Source organism: Lissotriton vulgaris, chromosome 11 (genome assembly GCF_964263255.1).
Source record: "Lissotriton vulgaris chromosome 11, aLisVul1.2, whole genome shotgun sequence".
NCBI lineage: Eukaryota > Metazoa > Chordata > Amphibia > Caudata > Salamandridae > Lissotriton > Lissotriton vulgaris.
The window spans coordinates 729,022,196-729,039,450 of NC_141699.1; the positions used below are offsets into that span (position 1 = coordinate 729,022,196).

Consider the following 17,255-nt stretch of genomic DNA (forward strand, 5'->3'; position numbering starts at 1 on the left):
TGCCTCTGGCGGTAATTCTGGGTTTGGGACCGGTTTGGGCCTTCCCCATCTTGGTTTTTGTCCCCTCACCTCAGTTGATTGGCTTTCATTTGGGATGCTAACTATGTCATTAGATGGTTTAGTTATGACAGTAGCTATGTCATTAGATGGTTTAGTTATAACAGTAGCTGACTTGGAAGCCGATCTGTTTTGTGAGTTTGTTGGGGGTGGAATTAGTTGAACAGTTGTTGTAGTATTCCCTTTAGGCGCCGAGGTAGAAGGAATCGCCAACAGAGTGGAATTAACTGTTGGGGTTAGAGCGGCTGGGCTAGGCTTAGTCACGCTAGGTGCTTTATGCGTTCAAGCAGGGGGCGGAGACACGGGAAGAGGCGGCAGGTGTGCTCGATGGAACACGCACAGCCTGCTGGGCCTCGCAGTCCCGTCCTCCTGCACAGCAGCTCCCCCGCGCTCACTCCAATGCCCAACGGGGCTCCAGGGACACAGGCTCCAATGCCCTATGGGGCTCCAGGCAGCAAAAAGCAACACGGGATCAAAGTCTCCTCAGGCGAGCGGCACTCACTGGAGTGGGAATTGTAATTTTTACCGCTCCGCTATCCAACTCTCTCCCTATTGTTGCGTTCACTGGAGTGGGAATAATAATTTTTACCCCTCCGCTGGCAGAGACTTTCCCTACTGTTGCGCTCGATGGAGTGGGAATAGTAAATTTTACCCCTCCGCTATCCAACACTTTCCCTACTGTTGCATTCACTGGAGTGGGAATAGTAATTTTTACCCCCCCCCCCCCGATATCTAGCACTTTCCCTGCTGTTGCACTCACTGGAGTGGGACTAGTAATTTTTACCCCTCCGCTATCCAATATTTTCCCTGCTATTGTAATTATTCTGTTGTGAAATGTATTTTTTATTTTTTTAAATAATTATTTAACGGGTTAATTAATTATAGGATGGTTTATTTTATTTTAAATTATTGATATATGTATATATGTTATTTTTATATAATTTAAAAAGTTTATAAATTAAATAAGATAATAGTTAATAAAATGTCTTTAAGTAAATATATGTATAATTACACATTTTTGTGTGTTTATATTTTTTTAAAGTAAGTTAAAATAAATATTAAATGTAATTTATTTGATAAAAAATATTAATATTATTTTAATATATTTTGTGTAAGTTATATGTAATTTTAAGTCGATATTTTTCACGTCTATATTTTTTACTTCAATATTTTAAATTCGGTATTATTGTACTTACCTGTTTAAGTATAGGGAGTCAATATTTTTGTATTCGATATTTTTACATCCATATTTTTGTAAACTATATTTTTTACCTCGATAGTTAAACATGGAACCCATTACCAAGGCCATTTACTGTTTAGTTTTCACAACATCAGCATCACCTCTCCCCATTGCGTACCACCTTGGCCCTACCAGTGCACCAGCACCTCATTAAAGTCCAGGCCCAGCTGTTGTCCATAGCTTCGCCTCTCAGCTTGTACACATGCCCATTTCACAATGAAGTGGCCACAAATAAAGCTCTATTTATTTCTGCATGCCACTACCCCACCTCTTGAGGAAATACCCCCTACACATTTTCTGACAATCACCACACTTTATGGCCGAATATAACCTCACTCTCAATCACTCGTCCATCATCCCAAACTTTTCAACTCCCACTCCTTCCGGCCTATCCTGCCCGTCCGTGGCAATACCTATCCTGAGTGTGTCCAAAACTGTTCTCCTTTCAACAGAGGAGGGACAGCTCAAACAGCCCAAGGCCACACACAGCAGCCGTATCAACTTAAATCACGCGAAGGAGCGCGCGACCTGTCTTTTCTTGGAATGATTGCGCCAAAAAAAATAAATGGTGCAGATAATGGGCAAACCGAAATTGTGTGACATTTCCATATTTAGCAAGTGTAATTTTTGTGGAAGTTGCATATATTACACGATTTTAACTTTGGGCGTTCATCTGTGTGAGAAGAATGATGCCGAAATGTTTGACTCGAGAATAAAGCTCACACTTCACACACCTCGATCTGCTTTTGTGCTGTGCCAGAATTTTAATTTTTGCTTGGCATTTTGCAAGCACAGCATTTTTTGCGTCCTTGTGTAGTCAATGGCATAACTGGCGCGCAATGTAGTGTACATATGAATCACTGTATTAATCAGAGTTCGTGCAACCATGGGGATTTCAGTGCTGCATTCTGCTGATCAAATCTGCCCTTCCCTGTTAATTTACAACTTCTACCCAAGAATGGCTTTGTAGCCCCTTAAGAAGCCACTTGCCCTCATAGTCTGATTTATGTCGAATTAGAGTGGGTTCTCTTACCTGTTTTTGCTCACAAAATCCAATTTATCGGGCTGTAACCAAACGGGAATTTGGGATCCCGGGTTCCGCGGTCTGGAGGTCTTTTGGAGAGCTGTTCCGTACGGTTGGCTGAGGGTTCTGGGCTAATGAGTTATTCTTGTTAAATATTTACAAAGACCACATGGGATGTGTGGGAAGTGAGCGAACCTTTAGTCTGCAAACAGAGCTCACGGCAAAAACAGTATCAAGGGAATGGTACCAGAATGTTGTAATAAGATTAACATCACACTAGTGCTGGAAATGGAAGTAATGTACTGTGGGTTTACGAGTCAATCTTGTACATTTGTCTAAAAAAAATCAGTTGTAACAAAGTTTCAACAAGGACAAATGTGACAGTAAATCTGTTCTAGCTTACTTAATTGGCCACAAAGTGGCCGGGTTTTAAAATATCCTACATGGTTCAGATACCTGCGGCTGAGATCTTTGTGTGCCCATCAAATTTGAGGGGATTACTACAGCGGTCAAATAACTCTAGTTGTTAACACAGTTTTAGGAGATTTCTGTGTCTTGCCAAGTCACAGTTTAGACTCATAAAGTAGCATAGTGGGTTAAAGCCCCTGCTGCACAGCACATCCGACAACCTCGAGATCACAGATTAGTATTTTATGTAGATAGGTAAGTGGGCTACTGTTTTTGACACTACAATCATTTTGTTACTTACAGTTCATAAATTGCAAACCTTTTAATATAGCACAGTGATCTGGTCACCTGCATCTAGGAACTGCATGCAAACTGTAAATCATGTGTTTAGATCCTTATTGTTTTTTTCCCAATCTATTGTTTTTGTAAGATTGGAAAGAAGGATTCCTTTGGGAAGAAATCAAGTGATTTTAGTACAAACAGCCACAATCACTGGATTAGGTTATATATCTTGAATTTGTGTTCCTCCTGACCATTCATTCTTGACATATAGGGGTCCTTTAGGATGTCGGGCGGTGGCACCACCGAGGTGTTGGCGGGGCGGAAAAGCAGCTTTTTCCGCCCGAGAGCAGCGGTACTCACGTCCGCCACATCAGGATAACAAAACATAGGTCAATTCTCGTCAACTGAGGAGCGCCGCGCACGGCTATCAAAGTGCGCCCGCCACCGCGGCGGCCGGAGCCAATCGAGACTCACCGCCGTGCCGAATGACGTCCGCCCAGCTCGACAAATTAGGATGGCCCAAACAAGCAGATGCACCGCAGCGGAGGCACCGCCCAGCTTGAAGAGGCGGAAACTCGATAGCGGAGCGCGATTGCCGAGACCCGATCATGAATGCCATAGACCCAGCCCTCCACATGCATCCGGTGATGTACCGCAACTACACAAATGCAACACACAACACACATGCCGACACAGGGTCCAATCACCACACAGACACCCTGCTGGGGGACACAATACATCCACAAGGGCCCGCACACATGACCCACCTGACAACAAGGCACCCCTCAGCATCCGGGACACTAATCGTCTGCCAACCAGTAGCAACGTCCAGGTCTCGGTCACGTCACCGCCACGGTCAACACATGCGCACTATGCTAAAGGCAGGGCCACTCCAAGGCATGGGCAGGGCACAAACACCATAGGGACACACCACCGCCAACCACACATCAACACACCCCATCAAGTCAAAGGCCAGGTGCCCATCCTGTGCACCCCCATGCACACCAACAAGCACTGCACCAACAAGCACAATACACACTCTCTGCACCACACAACACATAACCAGGGAGACAGCCACTGCAGGAGTGGCTGAGCAGGAACACACAACACCAGTGCCACACACACTGAAGGCTCACAATCTTTCCCAGCACATACACACACAAACAAACACACACTCTGGGTATAGCCACAAACACAACACACACACAGGGATGCCTCAACAGATGCCTGCACAAGAACAACACACAAACACTACAGGAACACATACTGAACTCCAACATAAACAGACATACCCTGTCAGCCAAACTGGGGAAAACCAATCGGAGCACAGACACAACAGGAGTACACAACAACATCACTCAGGAACAAAACCCACAAACCATAACACAAATCACACAAGAAGTGCATCTGGACAAACACACACTGCCACATCAAACCCACCACAGATGCACATGAAACCCCAATCAACAAACACCACAAGACATCACGGGATGCACATCAGGCAAAGCCAAGGCCACATACACACAACACTGCATGCACAACAAGCAGTGTGTGCATAACAAGCACAACAGCCACACGCACACATGATTGACACAACCGCATCACACACACCACAAATCAGCACTGCACAAATACAACAGCACACCCAGGAACTGAAGCAATACCAGAGCCAACACCCACACATCCAACACAACAACTACACATGCACCACTCTGGGATACAAGAGCCAAGCCATCTTCACCAGAGCACTGGGTAGCACACACAGATGAAGTGCACATGACCACTACAGAATGACTAATAGCACTAGGACCGCACACATAAACCATTGGGGCAATGTCCAGAGTGGAATAACACTTATGGCCCAAGAACTGCACCACAAAGCAGAAGCCCACATATGAAGTGATGGGGAGGCACACACACATGGAAACCAAGGGGACAGCTGACATCAAAGTGAAATAGCCTGCATATCAGTAGCAGACATGTAAGGGGTGTACCACACACAAATAGAGGGAGGGAACACCCACAAAGGCCAGGCACAAGTGGCACACATAGTGGTGGCTTAACACCACACACACCATGCCATACAGGAGGAGAAAAACCACCATGTGCCTGCAATGCATGAAAAACACAAAAACAATGCCAGTGTGGAGCGGCAGGGCCACAGAGTTTACAGAAAAACACCCAAGACACATTGAGGATCAATCAAACACAACACTGATGTGCCACTCACACACTTTGCACACTTCAAACTTATAAACACAACAAGGAGGAGTCACACAACACCATGGACACACCAACACACAGCACAGTGCACTACAAACAGGTCACAAAAGTGCATACAATCTTCTACACAGGGCAAGACAAAACAAACAACAGGCATACAACTCCTGGGTGACACACGTGTGTCCCTCACAATACAGGGGCGCACATACATCCACTACAAACTTACACCCTTCACACTGCACACCTCTGCTACACCCAAGACCACGCATCTCATGTAGGCCATGGTACCAGGACTAAGGGCCAACACAAGATGACCATACACATACACGGCTGGGCACACAGAAAGGAATCCACACACATACATCATGACATATCCCAGCCTGCTTATAAACCTTTGCACAGCATTACACCCTGTGCTGGCAGTGTCCCCGAACCTGACATGTGAACAGTGTAGGCAACAATAGCAAATCACTAAGAAGATAACTGCACGGCAGGTAAAATAGCCCTCACAGATTACACTATTTACAGGGTCAGAATGGATTGAAGACCCTGTCACCCCTGTCTAAGAATCTGATGCCTGCAAAGAGCCTTGCAATGTTGAAGTGATACATAGAGCATGGGGCACAGGCAATCAAATGCAAACAGAAAAATAACTTTAATCAGCAAGGACACTGACAAAACACACAACAGACGTAACTGTATTTATTCACATATTGCAAAGATGTAGCAGTACAACAATAATAGACAAAAGCAAGGCACAAAAAGATGTACAAATGCTAGATACTATGCACAGGTGGAACTCAAACAGGAAGGTCAGTGTCCATAGCACAGGGGAGAAGCCAACACAGCAGAGCAACAGGGCCAGTGTCCATGGCAGGTGAGACAGCAAGTATATGAGAGGCTGCACAGAGGAGAGTACAGCACAGCAGAGCAACAGGGCCAGTGTCCGTGGCAGGTGAGACAGCAAGTACATGAGAGGCTGCACAGGGGAGAATACAGCACAGCCGAGCAACAGGGCCAGTGTCCATGGCAGGTGAGACAGCAAGTACATGAGAGGCTGCACAGGGGAGAGTACAGCACAGCAGAGCAACAGGGCCAGTGTCCATAGCACAGGGGAGAGGCCAACACAGCACAGCAACAGGGCCTGTGCCCATAGCACGGGGGAGAGTACAGCAGAGCACCATGGCCAGTGTCCATGGCAGGTGAGACAGCAAGTACATGAGAGGCTGCACAGGGGAGAGTACAGCACAGCCGAGCAACAGGGCCAGTGTCCATGGCAGGTGAGAGAGTAAGTACATGAGAGGCTGCACAGGGGAGAGTACAGCAAAGCATAGCAACAGGGCCAGTGTCCATAGCACAGGGGGGAGGCCAACACAGCACAGCAACAGGGCCTGTGTCCATAGCACAGGGGAGAGTACAGCACAGCAGAGCAACAGGGCTAGTGTCCATGGCAGGTGAGACAGCAAGTACATGAGAGGCTGCACAGGGGAGAGTACAGCACAGCACAGCAACAGGGCCCATGTCCATAGCACAGGGGAGAGTACAGCACAGCAGAGCAACAAGGCCAGTGTCCATGGCAGGTGAGACAGCAAGTACATGAGAGGCTGCACAGGGGAGAGTACAACACAGCAGTGCAACAGGGCCAGTGTCCATGGCAGGTGAGACAGCAAGTACATGAGAGGCTGCATAGGGGAGAGTACAGCACAGCAGAGCAACAGGGCCAGTGTCCATGGCAGGTGAGACAGCAAGTACATGAGAGGCTGCACAGGGGAGAGTACAGCACAGCAGAGCAACAGGGCCAGCAACACACCCATGTTCCAAACAATGTTCAGGACTAGCACACCTGTATGAGGCACAGGCGTATGAGGGTGATGTCAACTCACTCCTGGCTCTCATGCAGACTTTTACCTGGCTGTGTGTCAGGGACAGCAGGCCCACTTGACTGTGGTGACAGAGCCCGAGGTGCTGTGGGGCTAACAGTGGCTTGGCAAGCTGGAGGGCTGTGTGGACCAGGTGGCATGGTGGCACGTGAAGGTGGAGTCATGCAGACCTCTGACACAGTGTGGGTGGGAGAGGTTGGAGGGGTGCCCTTCCACTTTTTGGGAATATGAAATGGCTTCCCTGTCTTGGAGTTGATGGGAAGTGTTGATGACACAACAGGCACACACCTCAACTGTCCCACATCAGGTGCAGACACTGGCACTACCTCTAGAGATGTGCTGGACCCCGCAGAACGCTTGGTCTGGCTACGTCTCTGGACCACCTTCCCCTCTTTGCCAGGTGTACCCCCTACAGTGCCCTCCTTTGCCTTCTTGCCAAGTGTACCCCCTACAGTGCCTCTTTGCCTTCTTGCCAGGGGTGGTCTCTACAGTGCCCTCCTTTGCCTTATTGCCAGGGGTGGCCTCTACAGTGCCCTCCTTTGCCTTCTTGCCAGGTGTACCCCCTACAGTGCCCTACTTTGCCTTCTCGCCACGGGTGGTCTCTACAGTGCCCTCCTCCACCTGCATTAATAGACGTGGAATTGGGGTTGATGGGTTGGGTGGATGTGTCCCTGTACTCTTCCTAGGTGAACCCCTGATATGCAACACATCCTCAGTGGGCACAGACACTGCATGGGTAGGTTTGTGTGATGTATTACTGACAGGAGAGTCTTTTGCTGGTGATGCCTCTGCAGCATATGAACCTGATGTCTGCCTCATTGCTCTTCTGGCCTTACTCTTCCCTGACTGGCTCTTGTCTGTGCATTCTGGGGTGGCCATGCTCTTCAGTGGGGATGGTGTCTGTGGGCGGGAGTTTTTGGGTTGTGTCTGTTGTGTGCTCCTTGTGCTGTACCTTTTCGTTGACGCAGGCGAACCGTGCACACTGTCATCTGATGTGGCCACTGACTGGGGGGTGGACAAAGGCACCTGAGCTGCAATTGGAGCAGGTGCCTGTTGAAGGGCTGACGTGACTGTGGATGACATCGCCTGGACTGTACGGTGTAGCCCACCCACGTCAGAGTGTATGCCCTCCATGTATGCAACCACCTGGCCTAATTTCTTTTCACGGGCAATGAAGGCATTGAGCTGGCCGGTCTGGCCCACACAAAGCTGGCGCAGGAGCTCAACACACTTTGCACTGAGGGCAGCAGGGGGGACAGGTACAGGGGCAGCGGTGCCAGGTGTGAATGTGACTTGTCCCCTCTTAGTGACACAGATACGGGCAGCACCAGAGGAAGTGGATGGGAGGCTGGGCACTGGCCGCTCGGTGGTAGATGATGATGCAGACTCCCCATCCCCTGTGCCTGCCAACATGGATGCATCCCCGCTGGCATCAGATGATGTGGTACTCTGTGTCACTGCCACGGATTCCTCCTGAATACTTCTGCCCCCCTCAGATGCACTGGTGGGCTCTGTGTCACTGGCCTCTGCTGCAGTTGTAGTGCGACTCTCGATACCACTGGTTTCGGGCTCATGTTCCTCCGTGGTCTCTTGCGAATCTGCATGACAGAGAGAAACAGGGTTGTGTAAGTGTCATCATCTGGTCACACAAATTACAATCAATGCAGCACAGGAGAGGCCCAAATCTACATGGTAACCACCACACCCTGCAATCACTGTGCAGCAACACACAATATAGACCACAACAGTGCCTGTAACGCAGAATAACTGCCATGAATGAGCCATGTTGATGCCACACAGCACTACACCCTGCCCGTAGATGGAGTGCGCCCCCAACTTGCCCTGCCCTAGGGACATGATATGGGTACAACACTTGTTATCAATGACAGACCTTCAGGGAACAGGAGGGGACAACACACACACCTATTAGGTCATTACAGTCCACAGTGCCAAGTTGGCCATAGCAAGCATCATGTGGTAACCTGGGTCACATTGTTGTCAGATGTGTGGGCCTCAACGATCATGGTGCATGCAAAGTAGGAATACATGAAGTCACACTCAGTAACCCTGCAGTTCACCTCATTATAGATTCCCCACACTATCCCAATGATGAATGACCATGTGGAGCCTAACCCATCTGGCAATGCGAAAGTACAGCAGGGATTTTCAGCTTAGTAAGGCCAGGGTGGGCCAATGCCTGATACAACCACAAATCACAGCAGGCACTCACATTACACAGCACATCACAGCAACACACGCACATCACATGGGTCACCGGTGCCACAGGCCCTGTACACATGCATCCACTCCCAGCAAAATCCACCCTCCCCAGATACTTACCACCCCTGCCTTGCTGCCGATGCTCCCTCAGACGTGCATCCAGGTCAGGATGAGTCACTGCCAAGATGCGGCCCATCAGTGGAGTCATGCTGCGCCGTGCCAAACGCCCTGTGCGTGTTAGCATCCCCAAGGTCATCTCTGCCACTTGCTTTGCCAGACGGCAGATGTCGTCCCACCTCTTGTGACAGTGGGTGCGTCGTCTGTTGGAAACCCCCAGGGGCAGTGGCGGCTGGTGACATTTGAAAGTGGTGAGGCGTAAACAGAAAATCACACTACAGCGTAGCGAGCGAGCGCAGCGAGCGAGCCCGAACCCCCTAAGGAGGGTTCCCCCCGAGAAAATTTTGAAAAAAGAGTGGACAAATGGTGCATTTTCAAGCAAATTTGTGAAAGCAGGAAGGTTAATAAAGCAATTGTAAAAGTGCAGTTATTACATTAATAAAGTGGTGTCATATAACATAGGTAGCTGCTTATTCATCTTCATCATAACCACAGAGATTCATAACAGACTTTGAAACACAATGCATTGCTGAGTACCTCACAGATGTATTTTAATAACAAACAAATAAACAGGACGCATTGTGCGTTGGATGTTGGAGTACTGCCTGACTAACACACAACAGCTGTAGCACTTAGTTAGTAGTTGATGTATAAATTATAGAGGTAAAATCTTCAGTGAAAATTAATCTTCCTTTGAAACAATACATGCACTATGGAAAATATGCAACAAATACAAATTTCAAAGGAAGACTGAAAAGTGGTATTTTGTTGTTTTTGTCATTGCATCCAGATATATGATACAACAAGTAACATCATACTTACAAGAAGTCAGGACTACTGGCTTTGTCGATGGTTCTTAGTTGCAAAAGATAAATAAGCAGCAACTGTGGCTTGTATCTAACATTGAAAAAGCTTCCACATAAAGCCCCGGTGACACCACGACAATGTTGCTGCCCCTCCAAAATTGAAAATAGGCAAATTCTTAACACAAAACATGCACAAATACTGCTTGCTGGCTTACATTATTTCCCAGTATATGCTCGATGTATGATATTGGCAGAAAAACGCTGTGAACTCTTCTTGTAGATATCATTTCCCTGGAGTGTTTTTAAACCGGATCATAAGATCTTGGCCTAACTAGGTTCCAATGATTCTATGAGCCTCTTACTTCGTCATGAAGTGCAGTAGTAAAGCACTGTATCCCCAGCCTTACTTATTTATGTTTTTAAACAAGATTTGTAAATCCTGTGCTTGATTTGAAAATCCTGAGGCCCCGCAGAGTTCTGGAGCCACAAATCGAAAAGCAGACCCAGAAATCCTGCTTTAAAAATACTTTTTATTCATTACTTCATTGCCAGCGTGGGTCACTTTTGGGCCTTCACAGGGGCATAGGGGTCAGCTTCACAGGAGTACTCTGTTTCACAGCGGAACCCAGTTATTTACTGGATGGAGTGTAATAAACAGAAAGTGTGAATTATTTAAAATACTTATTTTCTCAATCGCTAAAATGCACACGAAGGCCATAATTAAGTAACTATGTAAGCTGCACAGTAGGTGCAGACATGAGCTTTCACTCAGTACAAAACATTAAAAAAAAGCTAATCGTGCAGCATTCAAAGTGTGGCACGTAAAACATTGCATGCAATGTGTATTTCACAGCCAAGTCCACTCGACGATAACTGCCAAGGAGGCGTCCTCACGATTAGTGACCTGGGATTGGATCACATAACCTGAGCACCCAAAGCTAATTTAGGGCTTCCTTTCTGCACCACTTATGGGCTGGTTGCTGTCTTACGTATCTGAAGAGCAGGAGCGAAGTTTAAAAGACTGTGCTTTTTTTTGGTTGGAAAAGACAAAGTAACAGCATTTGTGAACATTTCTAAAGCCAGTACAGAACACAATACATGACTGGCAGCAGGGGGGTATTGCGTGTTTCTGACCTGCCATTTAATTAAATTAGGAAAAAGAGTTGGAAAAGGAAAAAAGTCTGTCTCGGTCAGCTCCTGAGGTGACGTAACAGAATATCTTCCAACCACGTTCTTTGCTTATTTAAACGAAGACTGTCAGTTGTAACCGAGAAACTTCCAGTAGGTCTTTTCATATAAAACTTTATTATTCATTTCAATGGGCTACATATATCTTGCTCAAAGATTCTATTATAGCATCTTTGAGCAAGATATATGTAGCCCATTAAAATGAATAATAAAGTTTTATGGCTATATTAGTCATGTCTCGTCCCATATCTTCTTCTTAGTGCTGCTAGTGCACGACACACGTTATATACTGGTTCTGTCTTCACAGTGAACGGAGAAGGCCTGGCTTCAGTGCGCCTTTCACTACTGTCACGTCACGAGGCACGAGTCAGTTCACGTGAACTGGGGACAGAGAGTGACCCTATTACAGGAAATGTGCAGTTCCAATCCCTTTTACATACGTGGTTACCACACCAGCAAGAGATGATTCTGAAAAACTGCACTTGTGCATTGCAAATAAAATCCTCTCTCCTTAAGGGACATTTCAATAATAAGAAAATAACACGAATGGTTGGTTCATTACATTACCACATAAAGTATTACCGAATATCTCATGCTCCCAATAATCTTCAGACACCTGAGTATCCTCTGCTTGTAAACCTCCCCCCGCTCGCCTGTGGACAGACCCAATACTACCCTTATCAAATACATTTGTGGTTTAGTCCAGACATGCCTGACCCCTACAAATAGGGCTAGGGCTCACAATCTCTGAAAATATATTTTAAATGGTTGAATAATATTGGATCTTTGTATATTGTTCACCAAAGGCAACAGGGCTTTACCAGTCCTATGGGTTTGTACATTATGCGGATTCTCAGTTACATAGAAATAACTGCGGGTTAAAGTAACTGTACAAGCTCAGACAACAGAATTGATATCATAGAATGTTTTGCAGTATAAATAACAAAATGCGCATCACACAAGTCGCGAAACAATAGCAGTCTACTACCAAGCAATCAAAATCCACAGTGAGCCTCCTACATTCAGATTGCAGTGAAATATATTTCATGAATGCAATCATTTTGTCTGAAACATTGACGTGATCATTTAAGAAAATAGATATTTAAACTGAACTACAGAAATTCCTTTATGCATTAATAAGCTCTATTCTCCCGAATAGATGACTGCTATTTTCACCAAGTATGCAAAAGTAGCACTCACCCAAACGGACAGATTCTGTCTTTCGTGCACATTTATTATTAAATACCAGGAACACACAAGAGCTGTCAGGGAGTTTAACCATCATATTGTAGGGATATGCATAATTATGTCAAGAATGGCCACAATAGGCCACGGATGAACCTCATTGCACGAGGGCCACCACCTGTGTTCCAGGGTCAATATTAGGCAAAGAACCACTGTAATTAAGTTAAAAATACCCACACAATGCATGTCACGGATGGGCACCATTATACCAAGGAGGTCAGAGAATGTCACAGGAAATGCCCGCAATAATTCATAAAGTGTCCACCATTATGCTAGAATGATGAAAACAACGACTAATTATATTGAACATAGGAGATTTTCAATACCTGGACACTGTCACATAGAAACTCTCTCTCTCTCTCTCTCTCTCTCTCTCTCTCTCACACACACACACACACACACAAACACACACATGATCTATCACACCTTGGCAAATGTAATCTATATCAACGGCACTAAGGGGGATATTTACAATGAAATGGCACGGCGCGGCATCGCAAAACATTTTGCTGTGCAGAGCTGGTCATTTAAAAAATCCTGGGATGTGCCATATTTACAGGAATAATGCACACCCCTGTACTCTCCCCTGCAATGGCACTAAAACTAGCTGCCGAGTGTCAACGCAGGTCAACCCTTATGGTGCAAGGGTACTTGTGTGGCAGGGTTGATTGTGTTTTAGCAGAATGTAGCAAGCAAGTAGTTTTCTTCTTTTCAGACCTTCCTTCCTCTCTCTCTCCTTTTCTATCCTTCCTCTCGGCCTCTGGTCTCATCAGTTCTCTCTGCTCCACTCTCCTTACAATCTTTTCTGCCTGCAATCGATCTCACTCTGCTGCTCTGCTAACATTTCTCACTAAAGTCTCTTTCTTTGACATACTTCCTCTAACTTTCCTCTCTCCATTGTCTCTCCCCATTTATCATCCTTTGCATTTGCTGCCTGTCTATCATTTGCAGCCTCCCCTCTATGCAGTGCTTTTCTCTACATTGCTCTGCTAACCTTCCTGTCGGAGTCCTTTCGTTCTCTCAGCAGTGTCTCTCACTGTCCCTTTCCTGGTACCATTCCTTTCTGTCTCCTAACTCCTTTGGGACAGTCATCCTTCTTTGCAGCCTGCCTCCTTTCTACACCTCTTCCCCTTTCTTTTTAATAGCATGTCGCTCTGGCCCTGCTTAACTTACTGCATCTCTGAAGAGGCGCCTCAGTTCTCAAAATCCAGATCGAAAAACCTTCCATATTAAAGGTAGAGTGGGTTTCAGAAAGCTATGGTCACCACCCACGTCATAGACGGAACTGACTACAGGTGGAGAAACACATCACATACTTTGACTAAACCATCGGTGAAGACAAAGAAATGTACAAAATAAAATTAAAAAATGTAAAAACCGCACACATTATAATATTTAGATTTAAAAATGCATAATGCAAACGAAATACAAGAATGGAGCCTACAGCTATTACACGTAATCTGCCTCAAACGGACACTGCATGCATAAAATATTCAGCATTCACTGCTGTTACCAACATAGTCAAAACAGCTCAACCCAGAAACTGGCCCGCCCTTGGCCCGGGCTTCACCCGGCGCTGCCCGCACGCGATGTGGGAGCTCTGTAAGCCTTATAAGCATCTGTAAGCCTTATAAGCGCCTCCAGATGCTTGCTGGACGCAGAGGCGGCATGCGCGCCGCAGGTGCTGCTGCGTGTTGTGGTCCCGGGAATGGCCGCAGTTGCAGCAAGGTGCTAAAGGACTCAGTGGCGGTGGCAGCAAAGCTGCTGACAGGTAAGTGTCCCCAATATTAAGGCAGGGTTCCCGCTCCACCCGAGCCCTGTAAGCCTTTTAAGCGCCTCCTGGCACCTGCTGGACGAGGAGGCGGCGTGCGTGCCCCAGGTGCTGCCGGGTGTTGCGTCCCGGGAATGGCGGCAAGGTGCCGAAGGACTCAGTGGCGGCAAAGCTGCTGACAGGTTAGTGTCCCCAATATCAATGTATGGACTTTCTGCATATTGTGTACATAATGTGAATAATATTAACTTTAATGTTTTTGATATTTTATCTAATAAAATATGGCTGGGGTTTCCGACCCCTAATCCAAACAACTGTGGTCTTACCTTGGGGTATAGAGAGGCGGCGAGCTACTCGGGCGCTGGGAGGGTCCCCACTCCAAGTGTGGTTTGTTACAGAGAGGAGGGGGATTAGGCAGTATTAGACCAAACCGCAACAGCTATTTCATATATAAATCACACATTGTAAACTTTCCTTGTACACTCTTTCCAGTCCCGCTTTTAGACATATTGCGTTGCGGTGTTGTTTTGTGCTTTTTACATGTCATCGATAATGTCACTAGTTATGCCATCATTTGAGTAAGATGGCATGATGAATAGAGAGTAGGTAACACATTTGTTGCTTTTCATTAATGGTGAATTTCTGTTTGTTTTGTAGTGCAAATAGTAAAATAACATCAATGTATCCAAAGGTTTTAAGGGAATTTCTTATTGTTTTTTTTTACCAATTGTTTTCACTTAACCGTAACTCTCCGCTTTAACAATGTTCTCTATCTATCTATCTATCTATCTATCTATCTATCTATCTATCTATCTATCTATCTATCTATCTATCTATCTATCTATCTATCTATCTATCTATCTATCTATCTATCTATCTATCTATCTATCTATCTATCTCCCTGTAATACTTGGCTGTAGCTGGAAATTGTTTAATTGGGGAAGCACTAAAATCAACCTTTTTAGTTTAATTGAGGACACCATCGAAAATGAATTGTGAATTGTATTATAAACTTTAACCCTGTACTAATTTTCATACTTATTTGAGCTGTCCCCTTCTTGATGCACAAAGGCATAGCTAACACGGAGTAATTTTAAATATGCATTGGAGCATATTTAGTTTTCAGATCCTGGGACACTGAAATGTTTTTCACATTCAGCTGGTTGCATTGTGTCATGTGGCAGGGACTGTTTACACAAATATTCCATTTTATTTTCCAAATGCGCGAAGGAAATGTAACGGAGACTAGACTGCTGGTGACACAAAGCATAAAGGATTCTTGGTACGTGGCACAGGGACATAATTCTCATTGACACAGAAAAACAAAGATTCTTGGGGTTCGGCAGACATCAGTAACTCCACCGAAGACACTGAGGGAAATCGCCGATGGTAAGAAACAAGGGGGACACAGATGTGGCACATGGGCTGAGAGACCGAGAAAAACCGAAAAGGAATAGGAGGAATTGTGTTAGTGTTTGGAGGGGGGAGGGGGTTGAATAATGGGGAAGAAATGTTAAGAAAAATAATTGGGGTGAAAAGTAAATGCTCGAGTTGGCTGATGGGATGAAGCAGAGAAACGGAAAAAGCCAAATACAGCTAAGAAACAATTGGGAAAAAGCAAAACTGGATATCTGAAATAATGGAAACAAGGACACATTGATGAATGAACACGATGCCAAATATAGAATGTAAAACGCCATGCTATCTCATTTCCTTTACCTTTCTATTTAGTGTGACATTATTTAATATGAATTCCCAAATCGAGATATACTGTGCTTAAAGAAGGAACAGGTGATGAAATCTTGGACAAGTGAGCGAGGATTCTTAGCAAGCCAGCCAATAGCCAGTTATAATTTTCATTTTCAAGGCAGTTCTTTGAGTATGCCTATTTGAAGCATGTGTTCCACATAAAATACCCCTCCAATATCACACCCCTCTGCTATGAAGTACAGTGTGTGCTTTAACTTCAATATGAGTTTGGAACCCTTAATCTCCATGGCGTTCAGAACAGCAAGGTACTAGTTCTGAATTTGCAAAGATCTGACGCCAGTCAGCCTCTGCACACAGCCAGGGCCAAAGTCACTGCTAGATATAAAGAAACAATAACTATAGCGTCCAGGATGGCAAGCCCAAAATAGACATTCTCTCCCCTAGAGAAGGTATTCCGCTTCTCAATGCCCGCCCTCAACACCCGCGCCTAATAGAAGCCCGTGTCTATTTACCATTAGTTGGCTGGCTCCATCTCCGACAATGTCAGAGTATTGTACACGGTGCTAACCTTTGTGTTATAAGTTGATGCACTACACTCAGGCCTATCAGGCTATCTCGCCACTCCAACAGCCACTGCTGTTCAAGACACGCCACAGACACACAGGTGCGCCGATGCACCTTGTTAACTAGATCCTTCGAGGAGCTCCATTCTGACACGCTGCCTCTTTATAGCCACAAGATTGGACTGGAAGAATGCTGCATACTTTTTTTTAAAATACATTGATTATTATTATACGTAACGAAAGTAAAGTAGTTTAAAAGTCTATTCCATTCATCTACCTGCATGACTCCGGGGGTACGGCGGAGGTCGGAGGGGGGTGAAAGAGGGGGGGGAGGTGTTCGGGGGTAATTATTAAATACAATAAAAAGAAATAAACAAAACTTACCCGGGTGAGGCATCTCCTTCGCCGGTCCTGCGTCACATCACGTATTCGAATCCGAGTGACAAATCATAGGACTGGATGTGCGACAGGGGGCGGCTACTCGGCGGTATACTGCCATTTTACAGGGCATAGGGCGACTG

At 45.8% G+C, this 17,255-nt stretch overlaps 1 protein-coding gene across 1 annotated transcript in view; it reads right to left on the reverse strand.

Moving 5' to 3' along the window:
- The window catches only part of LOC147683399 (coagulation factor X-like), a 214,253-nt gene extending 211,804 nt beyond the window's left edge, over positions 1–2,449 (reverse strand). Inside the window, exon 1 of the mRNA XM_086943818.1 lies at positions 2,331–2,449. The gene's annotated coding sequence lies outside the window, so the exon portion shown is untranslated. The remainder of the gene's footprint in view (positions 1–2,330) is intronic.
- Between the last annotated feature and the right edge of the window lie 14,806 nt (positions 2,450–17,255).